This window comes from Chiloscyllium plagiosum, unplaced genomic scaffold, assembly GCF_037043375.1.
Source record: "Chiloscyllium plagiosum isolate Xiang-an unplaced genomic scaffold, Cpla_swu_hap1 HiC_scaffold_11, whole genome shotgun sequence".
NCBI lineage: Eukaryota > Metazoa > Chordata > Chondrichthyes > Orectolobiformes > Hemiscylliidae > Chiloscyllium > Chiloscyllium plagiosum.
In genome coordinates this window covers 81,989,835-82,015,572 of record NW_028270149.1, presented here as the reverse complement: position 1 = coordinate 82,015,572, position 25,738 = coordinate 81,989,835, and the positions used below count along the sequence as shown (strand labels likewise).

Sequence of the window (25,738 nt, the reverse complement as noted above, 5' to 3'; positions counted from 1 at the left end):
GCTATTATAAGGTATAAGGTACATTTTGTAAGTAAACAAAGGGCCTGTTATTTGCTTTTCTGGGCGCATCACCATAAGCATACCTAGATCGTTAATAGGTATTTGTGGAGAAGAGAAAAAAAAGTTGAGACTCACCCACAAAACCCTTGCAGCAAATAACCTACAGCTAAAGCCACCAATGTAAGTTTTTCAAGACTGTGCTAGCATGAAGTGCAGATAAGGCTCTAATAAGGCACAGATATTGTCATTCTAATACTGTGATATGTGCTTGCCACAAGCAAAGCTCGGTGCTAAGAGTGGAACCTTCAAATTCAGTCCAGCAAGCTGAAATGGTTTCATGCTAATGGCAGTGAGATCTCTAAGTCAGAAATTGATTTATGTTTAGTACCGACTGTATCGTAGTGTCACTAAGCAGTCAAGTTATATTCAGTGTCCATTATTGGCAACTGATTAATTTCAGCACCCCCCCTTAGTTTGAGCGGTGCACTAAGATTTAAGCACATTGCAATGGACCCCAACCCAGTCTGTTTAATGATCCTGAATGCTAGTATGACTAAACTCTTAGTCTTTTCTTAGGTTACAGAAAATTAATTGCAGCCACAAATTGAACAATTTCTGACAGAGCAGGTGCTGCTACTCAGAGGGTTAATAATTGGATGTACAATCAATGTAAAGCACAAAGCTCATTTTAGTGCAAATATATGCATTGACTGGTTGATTTACTACCTCAGTTCTCTTAATTCAATATTTGTTACAAGAAGTTGTGTGTGTGTTTTGCAACTCTTGTCTATCAACTATTTAACTCTGGATACACTTTCAAACAAGTAATTATAGGAGGATGTGTGTAAACCGGTCATAAGATTAGATTCCCTACAGTATGGAAATAGGCCCTTCAGCCCAACAAGTCCACACGACCCAGACCCATTCCCCTACCCTAAATTTACCCCTGACTTAGGCACCTAACACTATGGGCAATTCAGCATGGCCAATTCACCTAACATGCACACCTTTGGATTGTGGGAGGAAACCAGAGCATCCAGAGTAAACCTACGCAGATATGGGAAGAATGTGCAAACTCCACACAGACAGTAGCCCGACTCAAACTCGGGTCCCTGGCGTTGTGAGGCAGCAGTGCTAACCAATGAGCTACTATGCCATCCCATACAGGAAGAAAAGCTGCAAAATAAAATTCAAAATGGCAAGGCTGGGGTGTGGTGATGGGAGAAACTGCAACTCACACAAGTCTCAATATAATTAAGGAAAATACTTGGATTTCTGTACTATCTTTCACAAGTCCCAAAACATGGTAACTGAACTCACAGCAGGCGCAACAGCATAAGCACCGATTCTGGATGTATCCAAAGAATCCAGAGAAAATTTCAGCTCAGGATGTAGGGAGACAGACAGTCTTGTGTACTTTGAAAGTAGCTGCTGAACCTGCATCCACCAGCCTTCTAGATTGCTGGTGTTAGAATAAAATAATATAGAGTCCTACAGCATGGAAAGAGCCTTCGGTCCAACTCACCCAGGTCAACTTAGTTTCCCAAACTAAACTAGCTCATTTGCCTGCGTTTGGCCCACATCCATGCTACATCAGAAGTTTCTCCTTACTATTCCTATTTCTATTTATCAAAAACCCATTTCTTCTAGTCATCAATTCACCTGCTAATTGAAAGAATTTCTCATATTTGCTTATCAAAATCCTTCATAATTTGGAACTCCTCTTTCGAATTATCCCAAATCCTAATTTCAACATCTTTCATCAAAGAAAACACCTATCAATTTTGTCCAATGCCCAAATTATTGTTTTTTCATTTTAAATTTTATAATAACATTACAACTGTACTTTGTTATGTCCATTAGATTCAAATCGTTTGGAAAGTGAAGGATATAGATTATCTTTACCTACTGAATCTATTGAGTTATTTTAAATAGCCTGCCAGCTTTTCAGAAACTCTTCATTCAAATTCAGTGAATCTTTAATTTTAGCACAAACAGTAGCTTTAGAATAGTAATTTATATCAAATAACTATCCTTGTCATTTTCCTACATTTAAGCAATTCTAATACCCAAACGCCCATTCCCAAGCCATCTCCCAGACATTCCTCATTCCATCCCATCCTGCCCATTCCATCCTCACCCCTCACATGGTAATATGACTGTTAACCCCGCAAAGCCTCGGCTGTGTTTGTTCTCTACCAACTCCTCTCGTTCCCATCCTGTCACCACCAACTACAGCCACACACACAGAATAATGGGCTCTCGTGTTCTGCACACCCTGTGTATATCGTCAATTGGATTTTCCCACTGACTGACAAACCCTTAAACCAACCAATGAAAACCAATCCAAAACAGACCAAACAAAACTGAATATTGCTACAGTTTTAAAATTAGGCAAGGAAAATGTGTTACATGGATGTTCACAACACCCATCTTTTAAAACAAAATCAAACAGTTTTGATACTTACTCTGCAGAATTACCAGCCATTTCAAACAAAAAGGAAGAGTTTTGAACAAGTAAATAGGTGGCATACGGTCAGACTTGTATGGTTGCTGAATAACAACTCGCAATATATATTTACAGCGAGATATCAAAATTCAGCTGCAATATGTGGAGCACAGTAGGTCACTTTCTGTTGCGAAGCTATGAGGTCATAATGGATGCAACTTGTTTTAAACTTGTCCTCCAGACATCATATATACCACAGCATGTGTAGCTCATTTGGCCTAGACACAGCATTGGTTTCTCAGTTCAAAATTACAGCAAGAGTACAAACAGCAGGACCCTATCTCTCTTTGTCTCTGTCTCCCCTTCTCCATGTCTCTTGCTATCTCTCACCGTCTCTGTGTATGTATGTCTCTCTCTCTCTCCCTACGTATATTAAAGAGTCAGTGAAAGAAATGGCAAGTCGTATGGCCAGGTTTGCAGATGACACAAAGTTGTGCAAATGAGAATGAGAAGAACAAAATGGCACAGACAGACAAAGTGAATGGACAAAGTAAAACTGGTGCACCAAGAATGAGAATACAAGACAAATATTCTCTGTATAGAGGGAGACTAGGTGGTGTGCTAGAGCAAAGAAATGTAAACGCCATTGCATACAAATCAATAAAACTTGGCGTACAGCTACAAAAATTAAAAACAGGGAAATGAAATGCCATTTCCATTACGTAGGAGCTGGTACGCAAGTGTGAGGAAGTGATGTAAAGAACCACAGTCAGACTCTCTGATTTGTCTAGTTTTAGATACCATACCACTAGACAGATATAATAATCTTACAGGGATATAAAAGATTGATTTGTATTTCTTTGGGAGGTTGAAAAGTGATCCAATTAAGGTGCTCAATAAATACAAAGGACTGCTTCCTCCAGTGTAGGAGTCCAGAACAAGGGTATATATTGTAAAATAAGAGCCAATCCATTGATGAGTGAAATCACTAAGGATTTTTCCAAATACAGGGCACTGAAAACTGTAGGTATACATCCTGTTGTGGATAGACAATACAAAAAGGTGCATGTTCAACATTAGAGCTCGATGAGAAACAAGACTATTGATAGATATGTGACTGTATTAACACAGTTCACAAAATCCTGTGAATTTGAACATCTGAAAGATAATCTCTTCCAAGACAGAATTATTTGAGCAGAAGATGACCCCACTATGACAGTGCAATTGCTAAGAAAAGAGAATCTCACTCTCAAAAGAAATTATAATCATGTGTAGAAGGTCTTATACAATAATGTTTGGGGGGGAAATAAACAAAGTTGTTGATAATGTGGGGAAGTAACCCACATCGAGCAACTATTTTAATAAACAGCTTAGGCTTAACCACTATGTTGATAACCAACTCAGGCCTACTCAGGACATTAGAAAAAATCAGCGCAGGTCTATCTAGTATATTTAAATAAATCTCAGGCCTGTCTTACTGCATAGAAAAGCAGCATAGACATTTCAAGCTCAAGAATGTGCAGAAAATCAACAGGTATCCATGGAAGGGCCAACAGAATGGTCAAAACTAAAAAAGGTCAAGACGCAAACATTGTAGAGGCAATCACAAAAAAAATGTATCCAGCATAGAGAAAGGTGAGTGTTAATAGCAAGAAGCTAAACCACTGTTCATGCAAATGCTTAGCTACAAAGAAGATAAACAAGCCTATAAAGCCTAAAAAAAAGATTGCTACAGAGATGTTGGGTGACTCTACTAACATATCTAATGTGGATATTCGAGAACTGTCAGACAATGATTCACACAATTCAATTTACACCTCATAGCAGGATGGCAATGCCATGTATAAAAGGGAAAAAGTGGTTTGCAATAAAAATAGCAGATACAAGAACATCAAATGAAAATGAAAGGCCAGGTAAACACCAGTGTTTCTTGCAAGATTTCACAGACCAGTGCAAAGTTTTACAAGATGGCAACTGAAAAATGGAACTGTCAAAGGTAAATCTGTGAAAGAATGATACTCTGCCTGACAGGCCAAGTTAGTTTGAAAACTCAACACAACAGCAAGACTGAAGATCTAGAATTCTATACACCAGACACAAAGTTAAAGCCAATCACCTCACCAGAAACAAACTGAATGCTCAGACTAGTGATCTAAGATGTTGCGTGAAAAGAGATGCACAGTGCTTCACAGGCCACGAAAACTGAGAAACAGACAGTGCAAAACAGAGTGTCTGACTATAGGATGACAAAGTAAACTTAATGCAGAAGTCACAAAATGCAAAGATACTTGGTTGGACACAATCAAAACAACTAAAGGAAATAGGTATCTCATGCAACAGCAGAAATTAGCAGTTTTGAAGTATCATTCCAACCAGTTGATGCAGGCAATGGCAACATGCTGCAAGTGGGCGTGTATAGAGACTGACAAAAGGAGTGGGACTATCTAGAAGAACCAGCAGTTGTTCCTAATGCTGGTTTATATAAACAAGTAATGGGTAGAATTCAGTTTAAATAACAGTACATGCAAATTTGTCTTTTTCTGTGTGAAAAAGAGGATGCTTTGGTTGTAAATTATACTCAAGTGCTTCCTGGCTTGGTATAGTCACATGACCTCTACCATTAAATACCTACTGCAGGCAGCCATCTAACAGGCAGTTCAATAGAGACAGTAAAAATAAGACTATTGTCTTGTGAGCATATAAACATCACCATGATCTAAATGAATGGGAGAACAAGTTCAAGATGCTACTGTTCAAAGAAAACCACAATCAATCAGTCTTGCAACATCAGTCATTGGATCGCTCTATTGAAAACTATTTGCAGTAGTCAGTACTGTCATCTTAACTACTACAGACTACTGCTCTAGTTTAATTAGTATTCTCACTCAAAAGAGCCGAAGGTCATCTCAAACATGGAATGTGAAGAATTTCACACTGATGGAATAAATAAGTGTTCTTGGCAGTAAGGAGGACAGACAAACACAGAAGCTTTGTGCTCCAATTTCACTGTCCTAAATGTGGCCAGGGAGTGCTCAACCTTGACAATGATAGGCAAACATGAATAAAATGGTTCACCTCTACTCTTGTAAAAACCAAATAAAACCTTATTAATTCCTAAGAAATTATACCAATAATGAAATTCACACTGCACACGGATGAGCTCACCTGTACTTCAATCCTCTGGATGACAAAGTTAGACTGCAGAAGGATGGTAAAGGAAGGTTGGGCCAATTTGGGACCAAAACAGGATTAAGACATGGGGGAAGAGGTCTCGGTTGAGCTACTATATGGACTTGCTATTTTCTTTCTCCAAGAAAACAGATGATGCCAAAATCATAGTGAAGGATAAAGTAAATGGAGGCATTTGATGGCCAAAAAAAAACTCAATAAAGAGCGACCTGCTGTTACAGTTGTGTAACCATCAGGACTGAATCAACCGCATGAGAATATGAAAGGAGGTAATGGTGGAAATTGCAACATAAAATTCCAACCTTCCTGAGATGCAAGTGTGATGTCAGAGGAGTGGATAATTAAAACGGTTTAAACAAGAATATAAGGAAGATAAACCCAGCAAACACAAGCAAATCAACCTAATTTCAGTGGAAAAGCTTTTAGATATAATAATCTGGGGCAAAATTAACAATCATTTGATAAGATTAAATTAATTAAGGGAAGTCAGAATGAATGTCTAATGGAAATGTGTGTTTAACTAACTTGGTTCAGTTTTTATGATGAGGTAACAGAGCAGGTTGGTGATAGTAATGTGGTTACGTATTATGGTGAATGGATTGGAAGTTGGCTGCTAGTTGCAAAATAGATAGCACGAATGGCCGGTAGGGGGCTTCCCCGAGATCAGTGCTTTTCTCAAAATATATTAATGGCTTAGCCTTGGGTGATTAGGGCATAATTTCAAAATGTGCAGATGACCCTTGGAAGCAATCTGAACTATGAAAAATTGTTAGATGACGCAAAATGTGGACAGGCTGCTGGAAATGGCGAGCACATGACAAATAACATTTAATGCAAGGAAGTGTCAAGCAATACATTTCCATAAAAACAAGAAGAGACTTATTTTAAAATCTGAAAGACACTCTCTGATGAGATAGTGGTAGAAGACAAAAAAAAACTGCAGATGCTGGAGTCCAAAGTAGACAGGCAGGAGGCTGGAAGAACACAGCAAGCCAGGTAGCATCAGGAGGTGCAGAAGTCAACATTTCGGGTATAACCCTTCTTCAGGGCTGGAGGTGGGTGTGGGGGGAGCTGCAGATAAAGGGGGTGGCAGGGCAGGGTGGTGGTGGGGACAGCTAAAGACAGGTAAAGGGTATGACCCAGTTGATCAATGGGAGGAATGAATCTGGTTGGTGGCAGGGAGCATTGGCAGTGACAAGGAGGGGCTGGGAAGGGAGTCATGGGATGGGGACGGAGGTTATTTGAAATTGGAGAACTCAAAATGTTGAGTCCTCCAAGCTGTAGGGTGACCAGGCAGAAGATAAGGTGTTGTTCCTCCAATAGGAGCTGTGGTATGTTTTGGCAATGGAGGAGGCCAAGGATGGTCAGTTCGGAAAGAGAGTAGTTGGGGGAATTGAAATGAGCGGTGACAGGGAGATCTGGTTGGCCCCTGCAGGCCTGGCTGAGATGCTAAGTTTATGTTCGGTCTCCCCGATGTAGCGAAGACCACATTGGGAGCACTCAATACCGTAAACCAGGTTCAAAGGGAGGTAGATGAACCTCTGTCTCACCTGGAAGGACTGTTTGGGGCCCTGGATGGAGGTGAGGGGGCTGGTTTACTGGCAATCTTTGCATCTTTTCTGATTGCAGGGGAAGGGGTCTAGAGGTTCAGTGGCGGGGGTGGCATGAACCAAGGACTGTCTGAGGGAACGGTCCTTGCAGAAGACAGAGAGGGGTGGAGAGGGGAATATGTTCTTGGTGGTGGGGTCTATTTGGATTTGGCGGAAGTGTTTGAGGATGCTGCAGAGACTGTTGGGGTAGTAGGTGAGGACAAGGCAGAGTCTGTCTTTATTGTGTGTGGGGGGGGGGGGTTTGAGCAGTGGAACAGGGAAAGGAGGTGGTGCAGAGGGTTGTCTGGATGATGGAGTGAGGAAAAACACATTGTTCAAAATAGGTGGACATGTGAAATGTTTGCAAGTGGAATGTCTCCTTGTCTGAGCAGATATGGCGGAGGCAGAGGAATTGGGGGAATGGGATGGAGTTCTTGCAGGATACTGGGTGGGAGGAGGTGTGGTCCAGGTAGTTATGGGAGTCTGTGGGTTTGTAGCAGATGCCCATCTGGAGACTGTCACCAGAGATGGAAATCCACTCCACCCTCTCCATCACAATTACCTCCCACCTGCATCACCTATCATCTTCTCTCCTACTTTGCCCCCATCCCCACCCCCCACTTATCTCTTACCCCCTTTCACCTTCACACTCTTGATGAGAGTCTATGCCAAAAACGTTTACTCTCCTGCTCTTCAGATGCTGCCTGACCTGCTCTGCTTTTCCAGAGCCCTACTTTTCAACTGACTCTTCAGCATCTGCAATCCTCACACAACTCTCCTACAATCTAATTTCAAGTCAGAGTAAAACATCAAGACAAAATTTCTCAAAAGTCCTCATCCAGACTAGCAGGAACTTCAAAGAAACATGAAAACATGGATCATCAACTATCCTGCTGCCTCTAAAATCAATGCATGCAGTTTATTGTATCATTGATGCCAGGTATGGAGAGATGATGTGTTTTCATTCAAGCAGGAATGAAAGTCTTGCGTTACCATACCCACAGTACAGCCAGAACACATTCAGCCAATAAAATACTTTTTGAAGTGCAGTCAATATTTCAGTGTATAAGATATGGGAAACAACCACACACAATGATTTCATTAAGGACAAGAAAAATAACACATTTATTTTGATACTTCATTTACAATTCCAATTGGAGAAAAAGAGGAAAATATTTCAGAAAGCATCTTGAATTTACAGGAGTTCAGCAATATTCTCATTTCTAACAACAACTATTGTGTCTCTCAAATCTTAAACTACCACCACTTTACCAGTGAAAAATATCGTGGTTTACATCACCAGGATAGGAAAAGGCCTTCAGTGAAACATGTACCCAAATTTCAAACTTGGTTAGTGCTATATCCAGTGCATGTCTTAGTTATCACACCTCAAAAAGCATCACCCTTGAGCAGATTAATTGTTTTATGGATTAGACAATTCAGCCAATCATCAAGTTACTCTGGGCTGTTCACTTCCAAACTACTGCCTGGGGAAGAAACAAAAATTGCTGGAAAAACTCAGCAGGTCTGGCATCTGTGGAGAGAAATCAGTTAACGCTGCAGGTCGAGTGACTCTTCCTCAGAACTCCTCAATCTGCAACTCCGATTTCACTCCATAGATGCGGCCAGACCTGCTGAGCTTTTCCAGCAATTACAGTTTTTGTTTCTGATTTACAGCACCTGTACTTCTTTCAGTTTTTACTATCTGGGGAATTGGCTTGTAATACCAGACAGTTTACTTAAAAAACAAGTTAATTTATAATTATATTTCATTGATTTAAAAGTCAGATTTTAATGTTTGCAGTACCCAAGTAAATTATAATTGCCCTGTAACATATTAAGACAGCCCATTACAGATGAAAGCATTCTACTTCATCTACATCACTTCCTCCACTTGCAGACTTTCCCTTTGTTTAGTTCATGCTACATAACAAACTTCTGGTTTTAAGGCTTCAAAACAGTACCTAAAAGTTGGATGCAACTCAAATATGAAACCTTAAAGGGATTGTACTTATTGGAGCACAATAAGCACCCTGCACCTGAGAAGTCATGAGGACCTGGTGGGAGTAAAGTAGGATCTTGCAGGAGGCAGACCTCAGACTAGGTCTGCTCGATAGACTTTCTAATAATTTGGAACCTATTCTTATAAACTGCATGTAGTTTCAAGAGGGAATGTTTTCTCTGCATGACTTGTCGCAATAGACTAAGAAGCAGTGACCTTCGTACACACTGGATTACACAAGCCTCTGAAGAAACCATACACTTGCAAGACATGGATGGCAGCACACACAATAGCCTATCAATTTTATAACCTTATGGTTTTAAGGATAAAGCATTTGCAGCAAAGACATTCTTCCTCTGGCCAAGGTTATAAAAACAACCACCAAACAGCTGCTTTCCTGAACCAGTGCCTACACATGGATCATCAACTATCCTGCTGCCTCTAAAATCAATGCATGCAGTTTATTGTATCATTGATGCCAGTATGGAGAGATGATGTGTTTTCATTCAAGCAAGAATAAAAGCCTTGCGTTACCATACCCACAGTACAGCCAGAACACATTCAGCCAATAAAATACTTTCTGAAGTGCAGTCAATATTTCAGTGTATAAGATATGGGAAACAACCACACACAATGATTTCATTAAGGACAAGAAACTTGATAATGACTGAATAATCTGTTTCAGTGATGTCAAATGAGGGATAATTATTATCCAAGACACCAGGGATAACTACCCTGTTCTTCTGAGCAGGTAAACTGGGCTCTGTTGTATCAGTCAGGTTTGTTTTGTCACAAGTGATGATTGAAGGGACAATTTTATTTAATGCAGTCGCTGGGTCAGAATCCTGGAACTCCCTTCCAGGCAGCATGGTGGGTGCAACTATGCCAAATGGATCCTATCCATTCAAGATGGCAGATTATTCCCACCTTCTCCAGCTTAATTAGGGATGGTCTTGCTAGTGATGTCCATATCCCACAAAACAACAAAGGAGCCTTGAAAGAAGGAGTTGACTGGTCTCTTTAGGTTGCCTGGCCTCCTTCGAGACTGAAATTTATAGGATTTCTGTTGTTAAAATAAAAGTAGTATTGCTGAATAAGGAAGCACAGCCAGCTGGATTCGCCTGACCTTGTTAATTTGGCCCATCTCCCAGCTGAAGAGCCAGGGATCTGCAAGCAGCTGCCAAATGAAAGAACCTCTCAGCAGAAGCAATTAGCCTACAACTGATTTCAGTATACACCTAATTAGGCCACTACCCCACAGGGAATAGTAGGCCAATGGCCTTAAAGAGCCAGCTAAACTAAACGCAATTTCACACAGGCAGTGAAAAACACAGATAGGGTATGCAAGACTCAAAAGCAGTGTCACTTAAAATCTACTATCATGTAGGAAAATATTTTGTTTTGCCTAATTAAAATAGATGAATCAACAAGAGTAATTATTTGGGAGTCATTTCCTTCAAATCAATATGAACATTAGAAACAGTGAATGATCTATTAACCAATCACACCAGTGAACTGTGGTCAAATATTTTTCCCTCTTTCTTCCATTCTGGAGGTACAGCTCAATGGGTAGCAGGCTTGGTCTGATCACTCAATGCCTAAACCACAGAAAATAAATAGCAAACACTTCACCACGACCAATCTGGCCAGCTGTCCTTAGGGTGAAGATTGCATTGGTTGAAGATTGTACACAGCAATGAACAAAACTAGATTACTTTCTAGTCAGTATCACCCAGTGAGTCACAGGCTAAAATTCAGGCCTGGAACTCAAAAGACAGTTACCTAGTTCAATTACTAACACTTCCAGAAACAGCTAAGGCATAAATCAAGGATATGCTACAACATGTCAATACTTTTAATTTCTGATCAATTCTAAGAAGTATTCTTACTGGCATTGTTTCTATCCCGCTCCATTCTCCTTTTACCTTAAATTAAGTGTTTTCTTCCCCTTCCTCACAAGGTCCATCAGTAGTCATTGCTATGGAAACACTTCTGCAGCAGAAAACAAGGTGCAGCCAGCATGCTGTTGAGAGTCTTCCAGGCTATTACTTTGAGGCAATTCTATTCTCCAGAGGTAAACAGTAATGATTACTAAGCTGCACATCAAACAGTTAAGTTTACACAGTAGAAATGGTGGAAATGCACACTAAACCTTCCAGCAATCAGTAACTGAAATGGGACTGCATGTGAATGACAATCAAATCAATCACAAGTTAATCCCTCTGACCAGCTCCTGGTAATTCCTTCTCTATATGTACATTTCACTGTGTTTCAGTGTGAGCACTTTAGTTCAGAATTTAGAAACATGGATTAAGTGCTGGCTGTGTGCCTTTTGACCATTTTCACTAGAACTTCCCATGTGACCTGGAGCTTGAAAAACCAAATGCTCCATTTAAACAGTCCTGTTCTAATTGAACTTGATAATGTCAACACTGATGTCATCTTAGCTGGGTAAACTGCAGTACAATATTATTAATTCACAATCTCTTGGGTCTGCAGAAGATGTTCAAACAGATTTAGTATTACCATTCAGTTGTGCAAGTGCCCTCATGTCTCTGATGAATAATCTATCTCCACATTCAATATCTGGTGAAATTCAAATGCAAACTACTTAGATCCTCTTAACCTACAATTCAAATACAATGCAGTTCAATATCTCAAATTTATTTATCCATCTTTGAAACATCACTTGATTCCCTTAACAAAAAAATCTACCATCGTTTTTAAAATATAATCATTACACAGTCTACTGCTTTGGGGAAGGAATTCCACTTTTACACCAGTCTGGATGGAAAAAATGCTCTAGACTTTAGGCCCTTTTGTTCATTATTCTTTAGACACTGACAAACTCAACAACAATAGCAACATCCCCTACAGCTGCCAGTGCAACATGGTAACTCAACAGCCAACTCTCAGACTTCTCACTACAGTTCAACAGAAATTGATCAATCCTGAAGTGTTCTGGGAACCGTGACAATAATTAAGATGTTCAGTTAGCATGAAACTATATACCAACTTTATGTACTGTTATAGCCCAAAGTAAGTGACAAATCATATCCTTGGAATCAAGAGGGGGAGACAACAATATTATCACTGGACTGTTAATAGAGAGATCCACAAAACGTTATGGGGAAAAAGCGAGGACTGTAGATGCTGGAGATCAGAGTTGAGTGTGGTGCTGAAAAAGCACAACAGGTCGGGCTGCATCCAAGGAGCCAAAGATGAACATTTCGGGCATAAGTCCTTCATCAGGAAAGGCCCAGGTACAAAACCCACCATAAATGATAGTGGAAAAACAAAATCTGCAATTAAAGGTCTATTCATGACCATGAAAGCATTGGCGATTGTCAGAAAAATGTATCTGGTTCATTAATTTCCTTTCGGGTAGGAAACTGCTATCCTTACCCGGTCTGGCCTACACATGACTTCAGACCCACAGCGAAGTTGTTAACTCTTAACTATCCTCTGGACAATTAGGGATGGGCAATAAATACTGGCCTAGCAAGTGACACCCTTATCCTGTGAATGAATAGAAGAAAATACATTTTTTCTAAAATCATTCAATGTGAACAATGTATTTATTGCCCATCCCTAGTACCCTTAAGAAGGTGGCAGTGAACACTAGAGCTGGTGATGCCATCTTGAACTGCTGCAGTCCATGTGCTGTCAGTATACCCACAATGCCGTGAGACAGGAGAGTTTCAGGAACTTGCCTGAATAATATATTTCCAAGTCAGGATGGCAAGTGGCTTGGAGGGGAGCTTACATATGATGATGTTTCTATATATCTTGTTCTTTTAGATGGTAATAGTTGAGAGTTTGGAAGATGCTGTCGAAGAAGCCTTGGTGAATTTTTGCCATGCATATTATAGATTATATAATACTGCTGCTGCTGTGTGTCAATGGTGGAGGGACTGAACGTTTTGGCTATGGTGTCAAGCTTCTGGTGTGTCACTGAGTTAAATTCATCCAGGCAATTGAGGAGTATTCCATCTCACTCCTGAATTGTGCTTTCTGGATGATGGACAGGCTTTGAAGAGTCAGGGGTTACTTGCTGTAAGATTCCTAGATTCTAACCTGTTCTTGTAGCCACTGTATTTATATGGCTCCCCTGGATCAGTTTCTAGTCAAAAGGTAACCTCCAGGGTAGTGACAGTGGGGGTTTCAATGATGGCAATGCCATTGAATGTCAATGGGTGATGGTTAGATTCTCGCTTGTGGGAGATGATCGTTGGCAAGCACTTGTATGGCATGAATATTATTTGCCACTTATCAGTTCAAACACAGATATCGTCCAGGTTCTGCTGCATTTGAACATAAACTATGGCATCTGAGGAGTCACATGATGAACGCCATACAATCATCAAACATGTCCACTTCTAACCGAAACTAAATCTAAACTAGTCCATCTGCAACATAGAAGCAATGGAAGTAATATTTAGTGTGACGACCCAGAGATTCAGAAAGCATTTTTTTTTGTTAAAGACATTCCTGCACTTGATCACTGTCCAGTAACATCTGCTCTCAGTACATGGTAGGTGGAATCATTAAACAATCAATGAGCATATTTGATTCATTCAAGGTTAGTGTAATATTCCAAAATTTCTCAAGCATACAAGAGATCCTTCATTGATATTTATTTTGAGTACATATACTGATGGTTGCACTCTGAAGTAATTTCTTCGCCTCAAACTTGGAGATGTAGACATTTCAATAAATATCTTTTATTTTACCTCCCCAATGGAGCATCATGACCCAAGTACACAGAGCAAATCTTAGTCAACCCTCAGGCTGGTACTGTAAAACCTCTGAATTATTTTTAGCAAAGCACCAGTTACCCAGGGCACCCCCACATCCACTACATCATCAAATACTGGCTGCAACTGTAAACTCTGCTCATTCACCACTATATGGAGCATGAGCCAACATGGGAGAACCCTATGATTAGTTTATAATGATCTGACCATTTTACTTAATGCAAAATTACAAATACCAGATAATTCAACAGGTTTTGTCACTTGGTTTTTGACACAATTTTAAAAAAAACAGAATTAAGTAAGTCATTGGAAATGCTCTTTGGTATGGATCAGAATCCTGGTGTGAAGACATTGTCTTATCAGTAAAGGATTAAACAGCTTGGGAGTCTAATCAGTGAAATTTACAGGAATGCCAAGTGATCTCATTGAAACATACAGGATTCTTAAGGTGCTTGACAGGGTAAATGGTGAAAGGATGTTCCTCCTCATTGGGAGGCTCGAAGACCATACAGAGTAGTCTCAGAATAAAAGTGCATCAATTTAAGACAGAGATAAAGAGGAATTTCTTCTCTATAATGGATGAGTCTCTTTGGAATTCCTTGCCACAGAAAAGTTGTGGGGGCAGAGTCCTTATCTATATGCAAGGCTGAGATAGATAGATTCTTGATCAAGAGGAATCAAGGGTTATGGGTTAAAGGCACAAAAGTGAATGTGAGCAATGTCAGATCATAGCATGTGATCCAACCGAGTGACACAACATGCTCAAGGGGCCAAACAACATTCTCCTGTCCCTATTCCTTACTATTTTTAAGAGAAAAAAACACCTCCAAACCCTACTTTCATATGATTTCTGCAGAGACCAGAGGTGAACTTAAGATAGTGTTAGTTAAAACCATTTGTCTGGTAACCCAGAGTCCCAGGTTAACATCCTGACACATTGTACTTTGGTACACAGAGCAGTGAAAGGTTTTGTTTATGAGCAGTACAGGCAGATCATAGTAAGAAAGGATGTACAGCAGAAAAGATTTACACAGAGGGGCAGAAAGTAACATTGCCACAGACCTGTCTCTGAACCTACTGGTGCGTGTGTTCAGGCTTCTGTATCTTCTGCCTGACAGAAGAGGTTGTAGGAGATCACGACTGGGATGTGAAGGGTTTTTGATGGTGTTGGCTGCCTTTCTGCAGCAGCGAGCCATGTAAATGGAGTCCATGGATGGAAGGTTAGCTCCCATGATGGCCTGGGCTGCGCATACAAACCTCTGTAGTTCCTATGATCCTGGGCAGAGCAGTTGCTACACCAGGCCATTATGCACTGGGACAGTATGCTTTCAATTGTGCATCTGTAGAAGTTGGCGAGGGTCCTTATAGACATGCCAAATTTGCTGAGCTGCCTGATGAAGAAAAGGCACTTATTGTGCCTTCTTGACAGCCGCAACTACACAGGAAGACCAGGACAGGTTGTCAGTTATCATCACTCCAAGAAACGTGATGCTCTCTGTCTGCTCAACCTCAGTTCCGTTGATGAAGATGGGAGAGTTTTCTCCTTCTTTCTTACTAAAGTCAATGACCAGCTCTTTAGTTATGCCAACCTGAGAAAGGGGTTGTTCTCATTGCACCACGTCACCAGATCCTCAATCTCCCTTCTGCATTTTGACTCACTGTTGTTAGATATTGGTCTTACTACAGTGGTGTTGTCAGCAAACTTATACATAGCATTCGAAATTTGGCAACATGATTGCGGGTGTACAGAAAGGACAGTGGGGGCTGAGAATGGATCACTGGGAGGTTCCAGGGCTGAGTGTTATTGTGGAGGAGGTGCAACTGTCTATCATCTTCACTGATTGTGGTCTATGAGTCAAAAAGCAGAGGCTCCAGTTGCAGAGGGTGAAACCAAGACCAAGGTCACAGTCTTGAGATCAGTCTAGAGGGGATAATGGCATTGAAGACGGAGCTGTAGTCATTAAATGGGAGACCAACATAGGTTTCCATGCTATCTAGATGTTCCAGGGATGAGTGCAGTGACAGGGATATGGCATCTGCTGTGGACTGGTTACACTGGTAGGAAAATTGTTGGGGATCAAGACAGGCTGGGAGGCAGGAGTCGATGTGGGCCATGACCAGCCTCTTGAAGCACTTCATGATTATGGAGGTCAGAGCCATTGGGCGCTAGTCATTAAGGCATGTTGCATGTGCTTTCTTAGATATGGGGATGATGGTGGTCTTAAAGAAGGTGGAGACTACAGTTTGTAGGAGGGAGAGGCTGAAGATGTCAGGGAAAGCCTGCGCCAGTTGGCCCACACAGGATCGGAGTGCTCAACAGGGACACTATCCGGGTCAGTCACCTTCCTTGGGTTGACTCCCAGGAAAACAAATCCGACGTCTGCAGCAGTGACCGAGGGAATAGGTGTGGCCGGGGCTGTTGAGGCAGGAGGCACCACACCACTGACATTCTGCTCAAACCGAGCATAGAAAGCAGTGTGCGTGTCAGGGAGGGATGGGACTTTGTCTATCTTGCTCTGCTTCATTTTGTATCCAGTTTTGTTGTTTAGGTCTTGCCACAGATGGGCAGAGTCAGTTTAGTAGGTATGGGCCTCTAACCTGGTCCAGTACTTCGCACCCCTGATGGCTTTGCAGAGGTCACATCTGGATTTCTTATATTGATCTGGGTCATCTGACTTGAATACTACACATCTGCCTTTCAGTACAGAATGGATTTCCAGGTACATCCAAGGTTTACGGTTGGGGAACTCTTGGATTCACTTCTTTGTTCACAGTCCTCCACGCATTTGCTACTGAAGTCCATGATATTGGTAGAATACTTGTCTAGGTTTTCCACCGAGTACTTCAACACGGTCCAGTCCACTGATTCCAAACAGTCCCAGAGATGGTCTTAAAACAGCCACGGACCAGCATTGTACTTCCTTTTGTGAATGGTCTTCCCATTTCAGCTTCTGCTTGTAAGCTGGGAGGAGGAACACAGTGGTGTGATCTGATTTGCCGAAGTGTGGACAGGGAATGGAGCGGTAGGCATCTTTGCTGTTTGTGTAGCAATGAACCGGAATGTTTGGTCCTCTGCGTGGGGCAGGCGATGTGTTTGTGATGCTCTGGCAGCACCCTCTTGAGGCTGGCTTGGTTGAAGTCACCAGCCACAATGAACATGACCTCCAGAAATTTTGTCTCTCGAGTGTTTGTGGTGGTCGTATCTATACTGCTGAAAAATGTGTTGCTGGAAAAGTGCAGCCGGTCAGGCAGCATCCAAGGAGCAGGAGAATCAACGTTTCGGGCATAAGCCCTTCTATACTGCTGTCAGGATGGCGGAGGTGAACTCACACGGCAGACAATAGGAATGGCATTTTACTGGGAGGTATTCAAGGTTCGAGAGCAATGGCTTGCCAGGGTGATTGTGTCTAAGCACCCCACTGCTCTTTGCCTTATCTGAGGACACCATATGGCCCATACAATATATGAAGAACCCGTCGGCTTGTAGAGCGCAGTCAGGGGTGAGCCAAATCTCCATGAAACAGAGCACATGAGTCTCTCAGTTCCCACTAGTAGGCAAGTCTGGATCAGAGTTCATCCATTTTGCTTTTCGATAGCCTGGACACTCACTAGGAGTATGCTTGGGAGGAGAGCCTTGAAGTCATGTTGTTTTAACCTCGCCTTCAGGCGAGCACGTTTTCCCCGTTTCCTTGTAGGTTTCCTGCATCTGCTCGTTGGATGGGTTTGATTCCCATCATAGTAGATGATTAAATTTGAATGAAACCAAAATCTGGAATTAATTGCTAGCTTAAATGGTGACCATGATCCAAAACTGTAGATCTCCTCAGGAATGGTGCACCACAGGATGGCAAGATATAGATCTGCACTACTGTGCCTTCAGACAGGGTGGCCCTGATTTTAATCAGGGCATATAGGGCAGTTGTAATATGGAAGTCTGGTAGTTCACCACCTCAAAGAAATAAAATTAAAGTATCTGTATTCCAATTGTATTAATTGAGACATTATCATTTAATGGATAGAAACAGAAAATTTTCCTTCCTAATAGTATCCTGTTGTCATCTTTTACTGAACAGCAAGCGAGGCACAGAGACTGAAGCTTAAATTTAATTCTAGTGAGGACCACCAACCGCTAAACAAACATTACTGGAGGGCTGGGAAGCAGTGAACTACCCAGACCACAAAACAGCCAGGCTGATCATAAATATTTGCTAGACTTGTTTTGGTATTTTTTCTGCATTAATTGAAACCTTCCATATCTGTTCCAAGACAGGGAACACTCCCCCCAATCATGGATAACAGAAGTAGGCAGGTAACAGAGAATCCCAAAATAAGAGAGTTGGTGCAGGCTATTGAAGACAAGGAGGTAACAAATAACAAAAAGCAACATTACACAACTTTATGTAACTAAGATTAAATACAGACAACAGACACATGAGGTAGCTGCACAATTAAGCAATCACGCTTAAAAACCTCTTCCCACAAAGATTGCGGCATTGAATCAAGGCATTAGCAATTGGAGCGCTGATAAAAGAGGTTCTATTACAGCATTAGTATTTAACCAGATTTCTATGTTGCAGCTTCTTCTTTCTCTATATGTTTTCATAAAAGTCGTAAGTATTGTAAACTGTTGCTCAGTTACTGGTGGTGCTTGAATATGTTTTACAGTAAATTTGTGTGAAGGAGAGGTCACATAGCAAACAGCAAAATGCAACGGAACAAATAATACTTGTCCAAAATAAAAATGCATTCAGTGCCAAAAGCCTAGTCTACAACAGACATACTCAGTGTGTTGCTTGGTTGTAAAAGGTTATCAGTAATCAGATTTCGTTAACTTCTTTCTATTGTAAAAATGCTTTCTGCAAAAATGCTGCCACTTTAGGTGCCTGACACTTTTGTTTGGAAATTGGAGAGGGTCGCCAAAAGTTGACGAATATTTTCAGAGGGTTGCAGGTCAAATATCTTTTATTTAAGCAAATAAGAAAAGAGTAAAACAGCACACTGTAGGAAGGTGCTGTGGTTTAAAAATACAACACTGAAAAAAAATCAAAAGGGACTGAAACCTGAAGCAATAAAAAATATCCGTCAATGTTTTTAGCTCAGTTTTCATGATCATAAAGACAACAAATTGTGTTCATGGTGTTTTTAGTATAGTGAAACAAAGCATTATCAAGCAAAATTTAATTCCCAGTCACACATGGACTTGTATCAGACAACCAAAACGTTAGTCAGTGGCACAGTGGTAATACAATTGGACTAGATCAAGCTTGCTGGGCAATTTTTCCACGGTCACAAGCTCAAAGGACGCCATCATAATTGATGAAATATAAATTTATCTGATAAAATCTGGAATATTAATCTAGCGGCACTGTTACTAATCAATTGTCATATTAAACAATCCATTTGGATCACTCACTTTGGTAAAGAAATCTGCCATCCATACCCAGTCTGACTTATATCCGAGTCCAGATGGTGAGCTACCTTCCACCACCGTCAGGGCAACTTAGGGACGGGCAATAAATCATAGAGTCCCTACAGTGTAGAAGCAGCCCATTCTTCCTATCGAGTTCCCTCCGAAGAGTATCCTACCCAGACTTACCCTATCCCTGTAACCTTGCATTTCCGTCGGCTAATCTACTTAGCCTGCACATCCCTGGACATTATGGCAATTTTATAGCATGGCCGATCCACCCAACCTGCACATTTTTGAACTGTGGGAGAAACCCAACCCAGACACAGGGAGAACATGCAAACTCCATACAGATTGTCACTCGTTAGTGGGATTGAACCCAGGTCCTTGGCACTGAGGCAGCACTGCTAACCACTGAGCCACCATGCAACACACTAAGAGAGAAGGCAAAAAAGTTACAGATGGATTACAATGTGGAGACTATGAACTTGGCAGTAAATGTTGGCGAGCCAATGATGCCCACATCTGCATGGACAAAAAAAATCTCTAGCAATGTAGTTGACTCTGAACTTCCTTCAGAAATAAGACACATCACAGCATTTGGAAGTTGAGTAAGCCATTTGGCCCTTTGGGCCTGCTCCAACATTCAACAAGATCATGGCTGATTGTGTTCTCTCATTTCCACTCAAACCCATAACCCTTTACTCCTTGTCAAAAGTAAATTGATTTCAAACCAAAATAAATTACAAGAGCCAGTCTCCACTGTCTTCTGGTGAAGAGTATTCCCTAATATTCGTCTGAGAAGAAGAAAGCACCAACACTCACCCTAGCTTTCAATTCCAGATTTATTGATTGACTGAACTTGAATTCCACCAGACTCTGTGGTGAGACTTCAGGCTACATCCCCAGGGGCATTAGCCGGAGCCTCTGGATTGCTAGTTCTGTACCATTACCACTCAGCCAGTGTCTCCTTATCGGTGTCCTATTAAACCACTCAGCTTAAGGGCAATAAGAGATAGGCAACAAAACACTAGTCTTGCCAGCAATTCTCAAATCCCAGAAATACAAAAAAGGGTAGGTATTAAAGGACTGTCATAAAGTACTAAAGAGAGGTAGAGAGTGTTTAAGAAAGGAATTCTTCAGGGAGGATCAAAGCAATGGAAAGCAAAGCTCTCACCAATGGTGACGTGTTTAAAATTGGAGATATAAGAACCAGGATTCCAGAAGCATAGATATCGGTGGGTTTTTTTGGGAAAGGGGGCACAGAGGGTAATACTGTATTAATTAATGATCTTATCGTAAAGGCATCCCTCAGTAGCAATGATCATAACAGCATTGAATTTTACATTCAGCTTAAGGGAGAGCTGCAAGGTTGTGAAGCTAGCACTTTCCACTTGGGTCAGGAACAGTACAGCTTTAGAAGATCTCAATTTCAAGAATGACTCAAGGTCAGACAGAAGTGCTTTAGAATGGTCAAGACAAGAAACAAAGTGTAGATGATGGTTTCAGCAGCAGGTAAGCAGAGATGAGGGCAATGTCATGTAATGTTAGAAGTGGTCCAGTACTGGATGTTAGAGAAGCACTCGAACAATCCAGAGACAGTGGAGGGATTGAGGGAAGAGTTGGTGAAGTCGAGATGGGTGCTGTCAGCATTTATATGGAAACTGATCCCAACCGCCATTGTTGGAAATCCAACATAAAACAGAAACTGCTGGAAATACTCAGCAGGTCTGATAGCATCTACGGTGTGATACATAAAGTAAACATTTTGGGTCATGACCTGCCAAAGCATTATGGCTTTGGGCTCATTTGAAGTCATGAAGAGGCAGAATGCAGAAGAGAAACAGGATGGGGACTGAGAATTGATCAGAGTCAGAAGACAAGCCACTGTATGATTTCTGACTGCAACATAATAGATGACAGTAGAATCAGTGAACACAGTCCCACTCATCTGTCCAACAGTGGTAAGCACTTGGAGGAGGATAGTAAATACAACCATTCAACATTATCATGCAGTCACATCGGGTATCATTTGTGTCCTTGACATCTATTTTGATTCAGATTCAAACAGGAGTTATGGGACAAGTGAGCAGAGATTTGGGAGCTGACAGCACATGAGAAGTCATGGGGGAGCAAAGCAAGTCTGGAGATGGATGGTACTTTGCAAGAACAGAACAGTGAAGGTACAGTTTCTTTAGGGCCTAAAATGACCTATTTGAAGGAAAGGGCCAGACCTGAACGACAGAGAGCAATTAGCCATGATCAGGTGACTTGGAGACCAGGACAACAATCACGCGAAGATCAAGATAGATCCTCATTTTGGTATGTAAATAAATCAATGAACAAATACTTTTGTTATTTAAAAGACTGCAGATAGCCAGGCTGTGTATTGAAACTGGTTGCAGGAAGTAAAGGCCAACAAAGAATTGTCAATTTCCTCTTCAACTTCAACACATCTTTGGCTTATTTCGTTACTATCTCACTGAGCTTCAGACCATAAAACACAAACATTTTATAATAGACTGCTGCCAAACTGTTAGCATTTGTTTAACAGAAGCAGAAATCTATTCTAATTGATTGAAAGAATAAATGATTCCAGGCACATCATGCAATGTGAACTGCTGAATAAGAAGTAGGTCAGCTTCACAGAAGCATACAAAATAAGTGGAGTAGGCCCTTCAAACCAGCTCGACCATTCAATATCAACATGGCTGATTTTCCAGCCATACCCTTTAGCCCTAACAAATGTATCTAACTCCTCCTTGAAAACACTCACTGTTTTGGCTACCATCACCCTATGAACTCCAGAGCCTCAACACTGTCAATGAAGAAACTTCGAAGCTCAGATCTACATTACCTACCCTACATCTTCAGGCTGTGACACTGGTTCTGGACTCCCCAGTCATCAAGAATAAAAGATCCTTTCTGCTTTTACCCTCTCTCATCACGTTACAAACTCTATAGGCTTCTATGAGATTCCCCACATCCCCACCCCTTCACATTCTTCTAAACTCTAATGAATATTGTCCCAGCCGACCCAGCACTTCAGCCATCCTGGTAGTCATGACAACTATTGTGGGAATCATTTTCTATCCATGAGTCAACAGAACCAGTCATGGTGATGTGGAGAACCTCAGCGGTGAAGAGGTTTGGGAACATTAGCTCAAAGTCACCAGTTCATTCCCAAGCCTGCTAAATTTAGCACATGAATTCTCAAAATTTCTGTAATCTAAATGCTATTTTTTGAAGAACCTGATTTATATTTCGTTGAATTGATATTCCCAGCTTCCATCAACCTAGATTCATTAACCAAAATACTGGGTTAGGGTTAGGATCAGAATCAGAAAAAAAATCCATGTAAATTTCCAGGACCTTAAAACCCTGGAATATAGCAAGATTTGTGGTTTTAACTGAAACTACATCTCCTATTCACCGCAACTCGTACCAAATACCAGTGCTTTCAAAGTCCTAAAGCCACTTGGACATCCACAAAGTGAACACCAGTGTGCCAGGCGAGCAAGGGGGTCTGGTGCCAGCTAAGAGGGTTATCGTTTAGGTCAGCTCCACTGGGAGGGTGTGGGCAAGAACAGTAATAATCCTGCCAGGGGACTGAAGAGTTAAGGGGTGTTAGTTGGGTCTATGAGGGCATTGGAGAGTATCAGGACCAATCCAAGGGATGAGGTGAGAGGTGTACAGGGCGGGCAGTCAGAGATCCAGTTGGATCTAGTGGGTTGGGGTGGAGGTGGGATGTGGGGAGAGAGAAAATTGGGGGGGGGGGGTTCTGTGGGAAGTTGGAAAGGATCAGGCTGAATACAGCAACAGGTTTCAGGAGTCTGGAGAAAATCAGGGCTGGTCTAACAGGAGCCAGTGTGGTGTCTAAATCAAGCCAGAGGTAGGGAGTCAGTAATGACTCAGGGCTCATTTTAACCACTGCCCAGTTTGCCTCTAACTTTTCCTGTATAACAATTAAGCTCAGTCAGTTAGAATCCACAAACTAGAGCTCATATTTGGGTTCCCAGATGCCATGTAATTGCCCTTTGGAACTTCAAAATTCCAGAGCAATTCCAGCAGAAAGTCAAGCCTGGACTTCCACATTATCCCAATGTGCAAATCCAGTCTGCATAGCTTGTAACAATCTTCCCATCACAAGAGCTGGGCCTGTGTTCCCTGCATTAGTTTTGAATGTGCCCTTTCATACGTAGGTTATTTTCTCTGATACCGCTGCAGCTAAAACAGCTTTTTGTGGTCAAATAATCTAATCCCTTTCGAAGCTTAAAAGACAACATTCGTAACGTTTCTTAACCTTACCTTTCCCAGTGAGGTCATGGTTAATGTACATTATTGCTTCTCATTATCCAATCCCTCTATAGCTATCAATTATTCCTAGTTTTCTTTTATAACATCTCAAAAATGAATGCATCTCCTTTTGTATGCTGCAGCATTCAAAGCTATGCACAATATTTTAATATGGTTGCATTAATGGATTTATAATACCGCATCACTATTTCAAATGTTTAAAAATATATGGCAAACTCAACTTTGCTTTTAAAAACCAACCCGTTCAGATATATAATGAAACTTCTGAATTGACAGTTCGCCGGAACTACCATTGCAATTGAAGTAAATGTCTTAATGACCGATATCTCTGGTTTCAGATTTAACCTTGCAATTAATTTATCATACAAAGCCACTTGGCTTCTGTAAAGAACAGGCACCTGTTCTTGCCTGTTTTACCTAACGGGATGACACAGTTTCTTTGCATCGGCTTCTTCAATTCCACCACCTCTAGTTTTTAGAACTCTTACTAAAGTTATCTGTTCCCCTACTGCTTCTACATCTTGGTTGAGTTTTGAAGTAGTGAAAAAACCCCTCAGGATTCTCATTATTGTACACTCATGCAACACACTGGTTTTAGTCGTCCAGATTATATGGAAGAACCAGAGCATAATGAACTGCACTCAAAGCTGCTTCCAATGTATTATATTTTATGACTACCACAGATTTTACTGCAGCCTTCAAAAGTCACTACTCCAGTTAATAACATTTTGGAAACTATCCAAAAAAAAGAGTAGGGCTCACTTAAATAGGATTTGAAATTCCATTTTCCTGGTAGCAAAATCACAGGCTGAACTCAGCCCTGTTTATTAATGTAAATGGGGTCATTATGCATCTATTATTATTCTTGTCACACTCTGCTCCATCCAGTGCACTAATTCACATAAGGTACACCCACAGAACACATACACTCCCATGATCACTCCAACTCAGTCTAACAAGGCAACTGTACAGAGTCAGACATACCATACTCCAGTGCAGTGCAGTCAGGTTTCAACAGCTTTCTAAAAGTAAAAGTCCCAAAAAAAAACCTAATTTGCAAATACACACTTTGAACATAATGATGTCAGTAACTTAACAGGAAGTCCTCAAATTGCTCAATAAAAGATGCAGCCGTCAAGACAACTTCATTCTGAATGATTATTCGAAAACTCAGTCATAAAGAACACTCCAAAATACTTTTCAGTAAATGTGTGTTAATTGCCCTTAAATTATGATACTGACATGCAAACAAGAAAACAAAAAAAAATTTTCTCTATGAAAAGACTCAACTGAAGCAGAGCTGCAAAGATGAAGGAAAAATAAGTTTGCAATGAACACCATGCTATCTACATTCCAAATTTGCACAGTTAGGAATCTGAACTAAACTGCCAAATTTATGTTACAATCTGGTTAGGGACCAGCAACTTTCTGTAAGTTTAAAGTAGACAAAATTTGAAAGCAAAAGTATTTACTAAGAAAAATAAAACCACATGAATCATTATATAAGGCCAAATCCAATGGGTGAAAATAAATAGGGCTACTGTAAAGCTATTAGGTGAAGGTTACACTCAAAGAGATAAATGCAGTGGAAAAGGAGCTCAAAAATTACTTCAGGGATCCTTGTCAAACACTGGAATGCAGTCCATTGCAGTGGTAGAAATGAATGCACTGCATTTTCCTTGGCTTTTAAAACTGGCAAAGAGTTGCCTGTGCATTTGAGCATTATCTGTGCTTGCAAAACATGTATTCCTCAGTAAAGGCCTTACTGTGAATCATCTGCCCACAAGACTGACACAAGAGCATGTAAATGTTAATTTTTCTGAACAAAAGCCAAATTCGAGTGAAAATGTCTCAGTTATTCAGCTTAAGTCATGATTTCGTTTATAATCAGCTTTTGGTGCAGCTCTGACATTACATTAAAAAATTCTGCAGAAAAGCTTTACTTTGAGGATCTTACGCAAGACGGTTGTTCCAGTAGATTTACACATTTCTCCTTTTCACTTTTCGTGAGTATAATTTAAACTGAAA

General features: G+C 40.9%; 1 protein-coding gene across 2 annotated transcripts in view; it reads right to left on the bottom strand.

Moving 5' to 3' along the window:
- klhl13 (kelch-like family member 13) overlaps positions 1-25,738 on the bottom strand; it is a 215,369-nt gene that overhangs the window by 176,989 nt on the left and 12,642 nt on the right. The window lies entirely within an intron of this gene.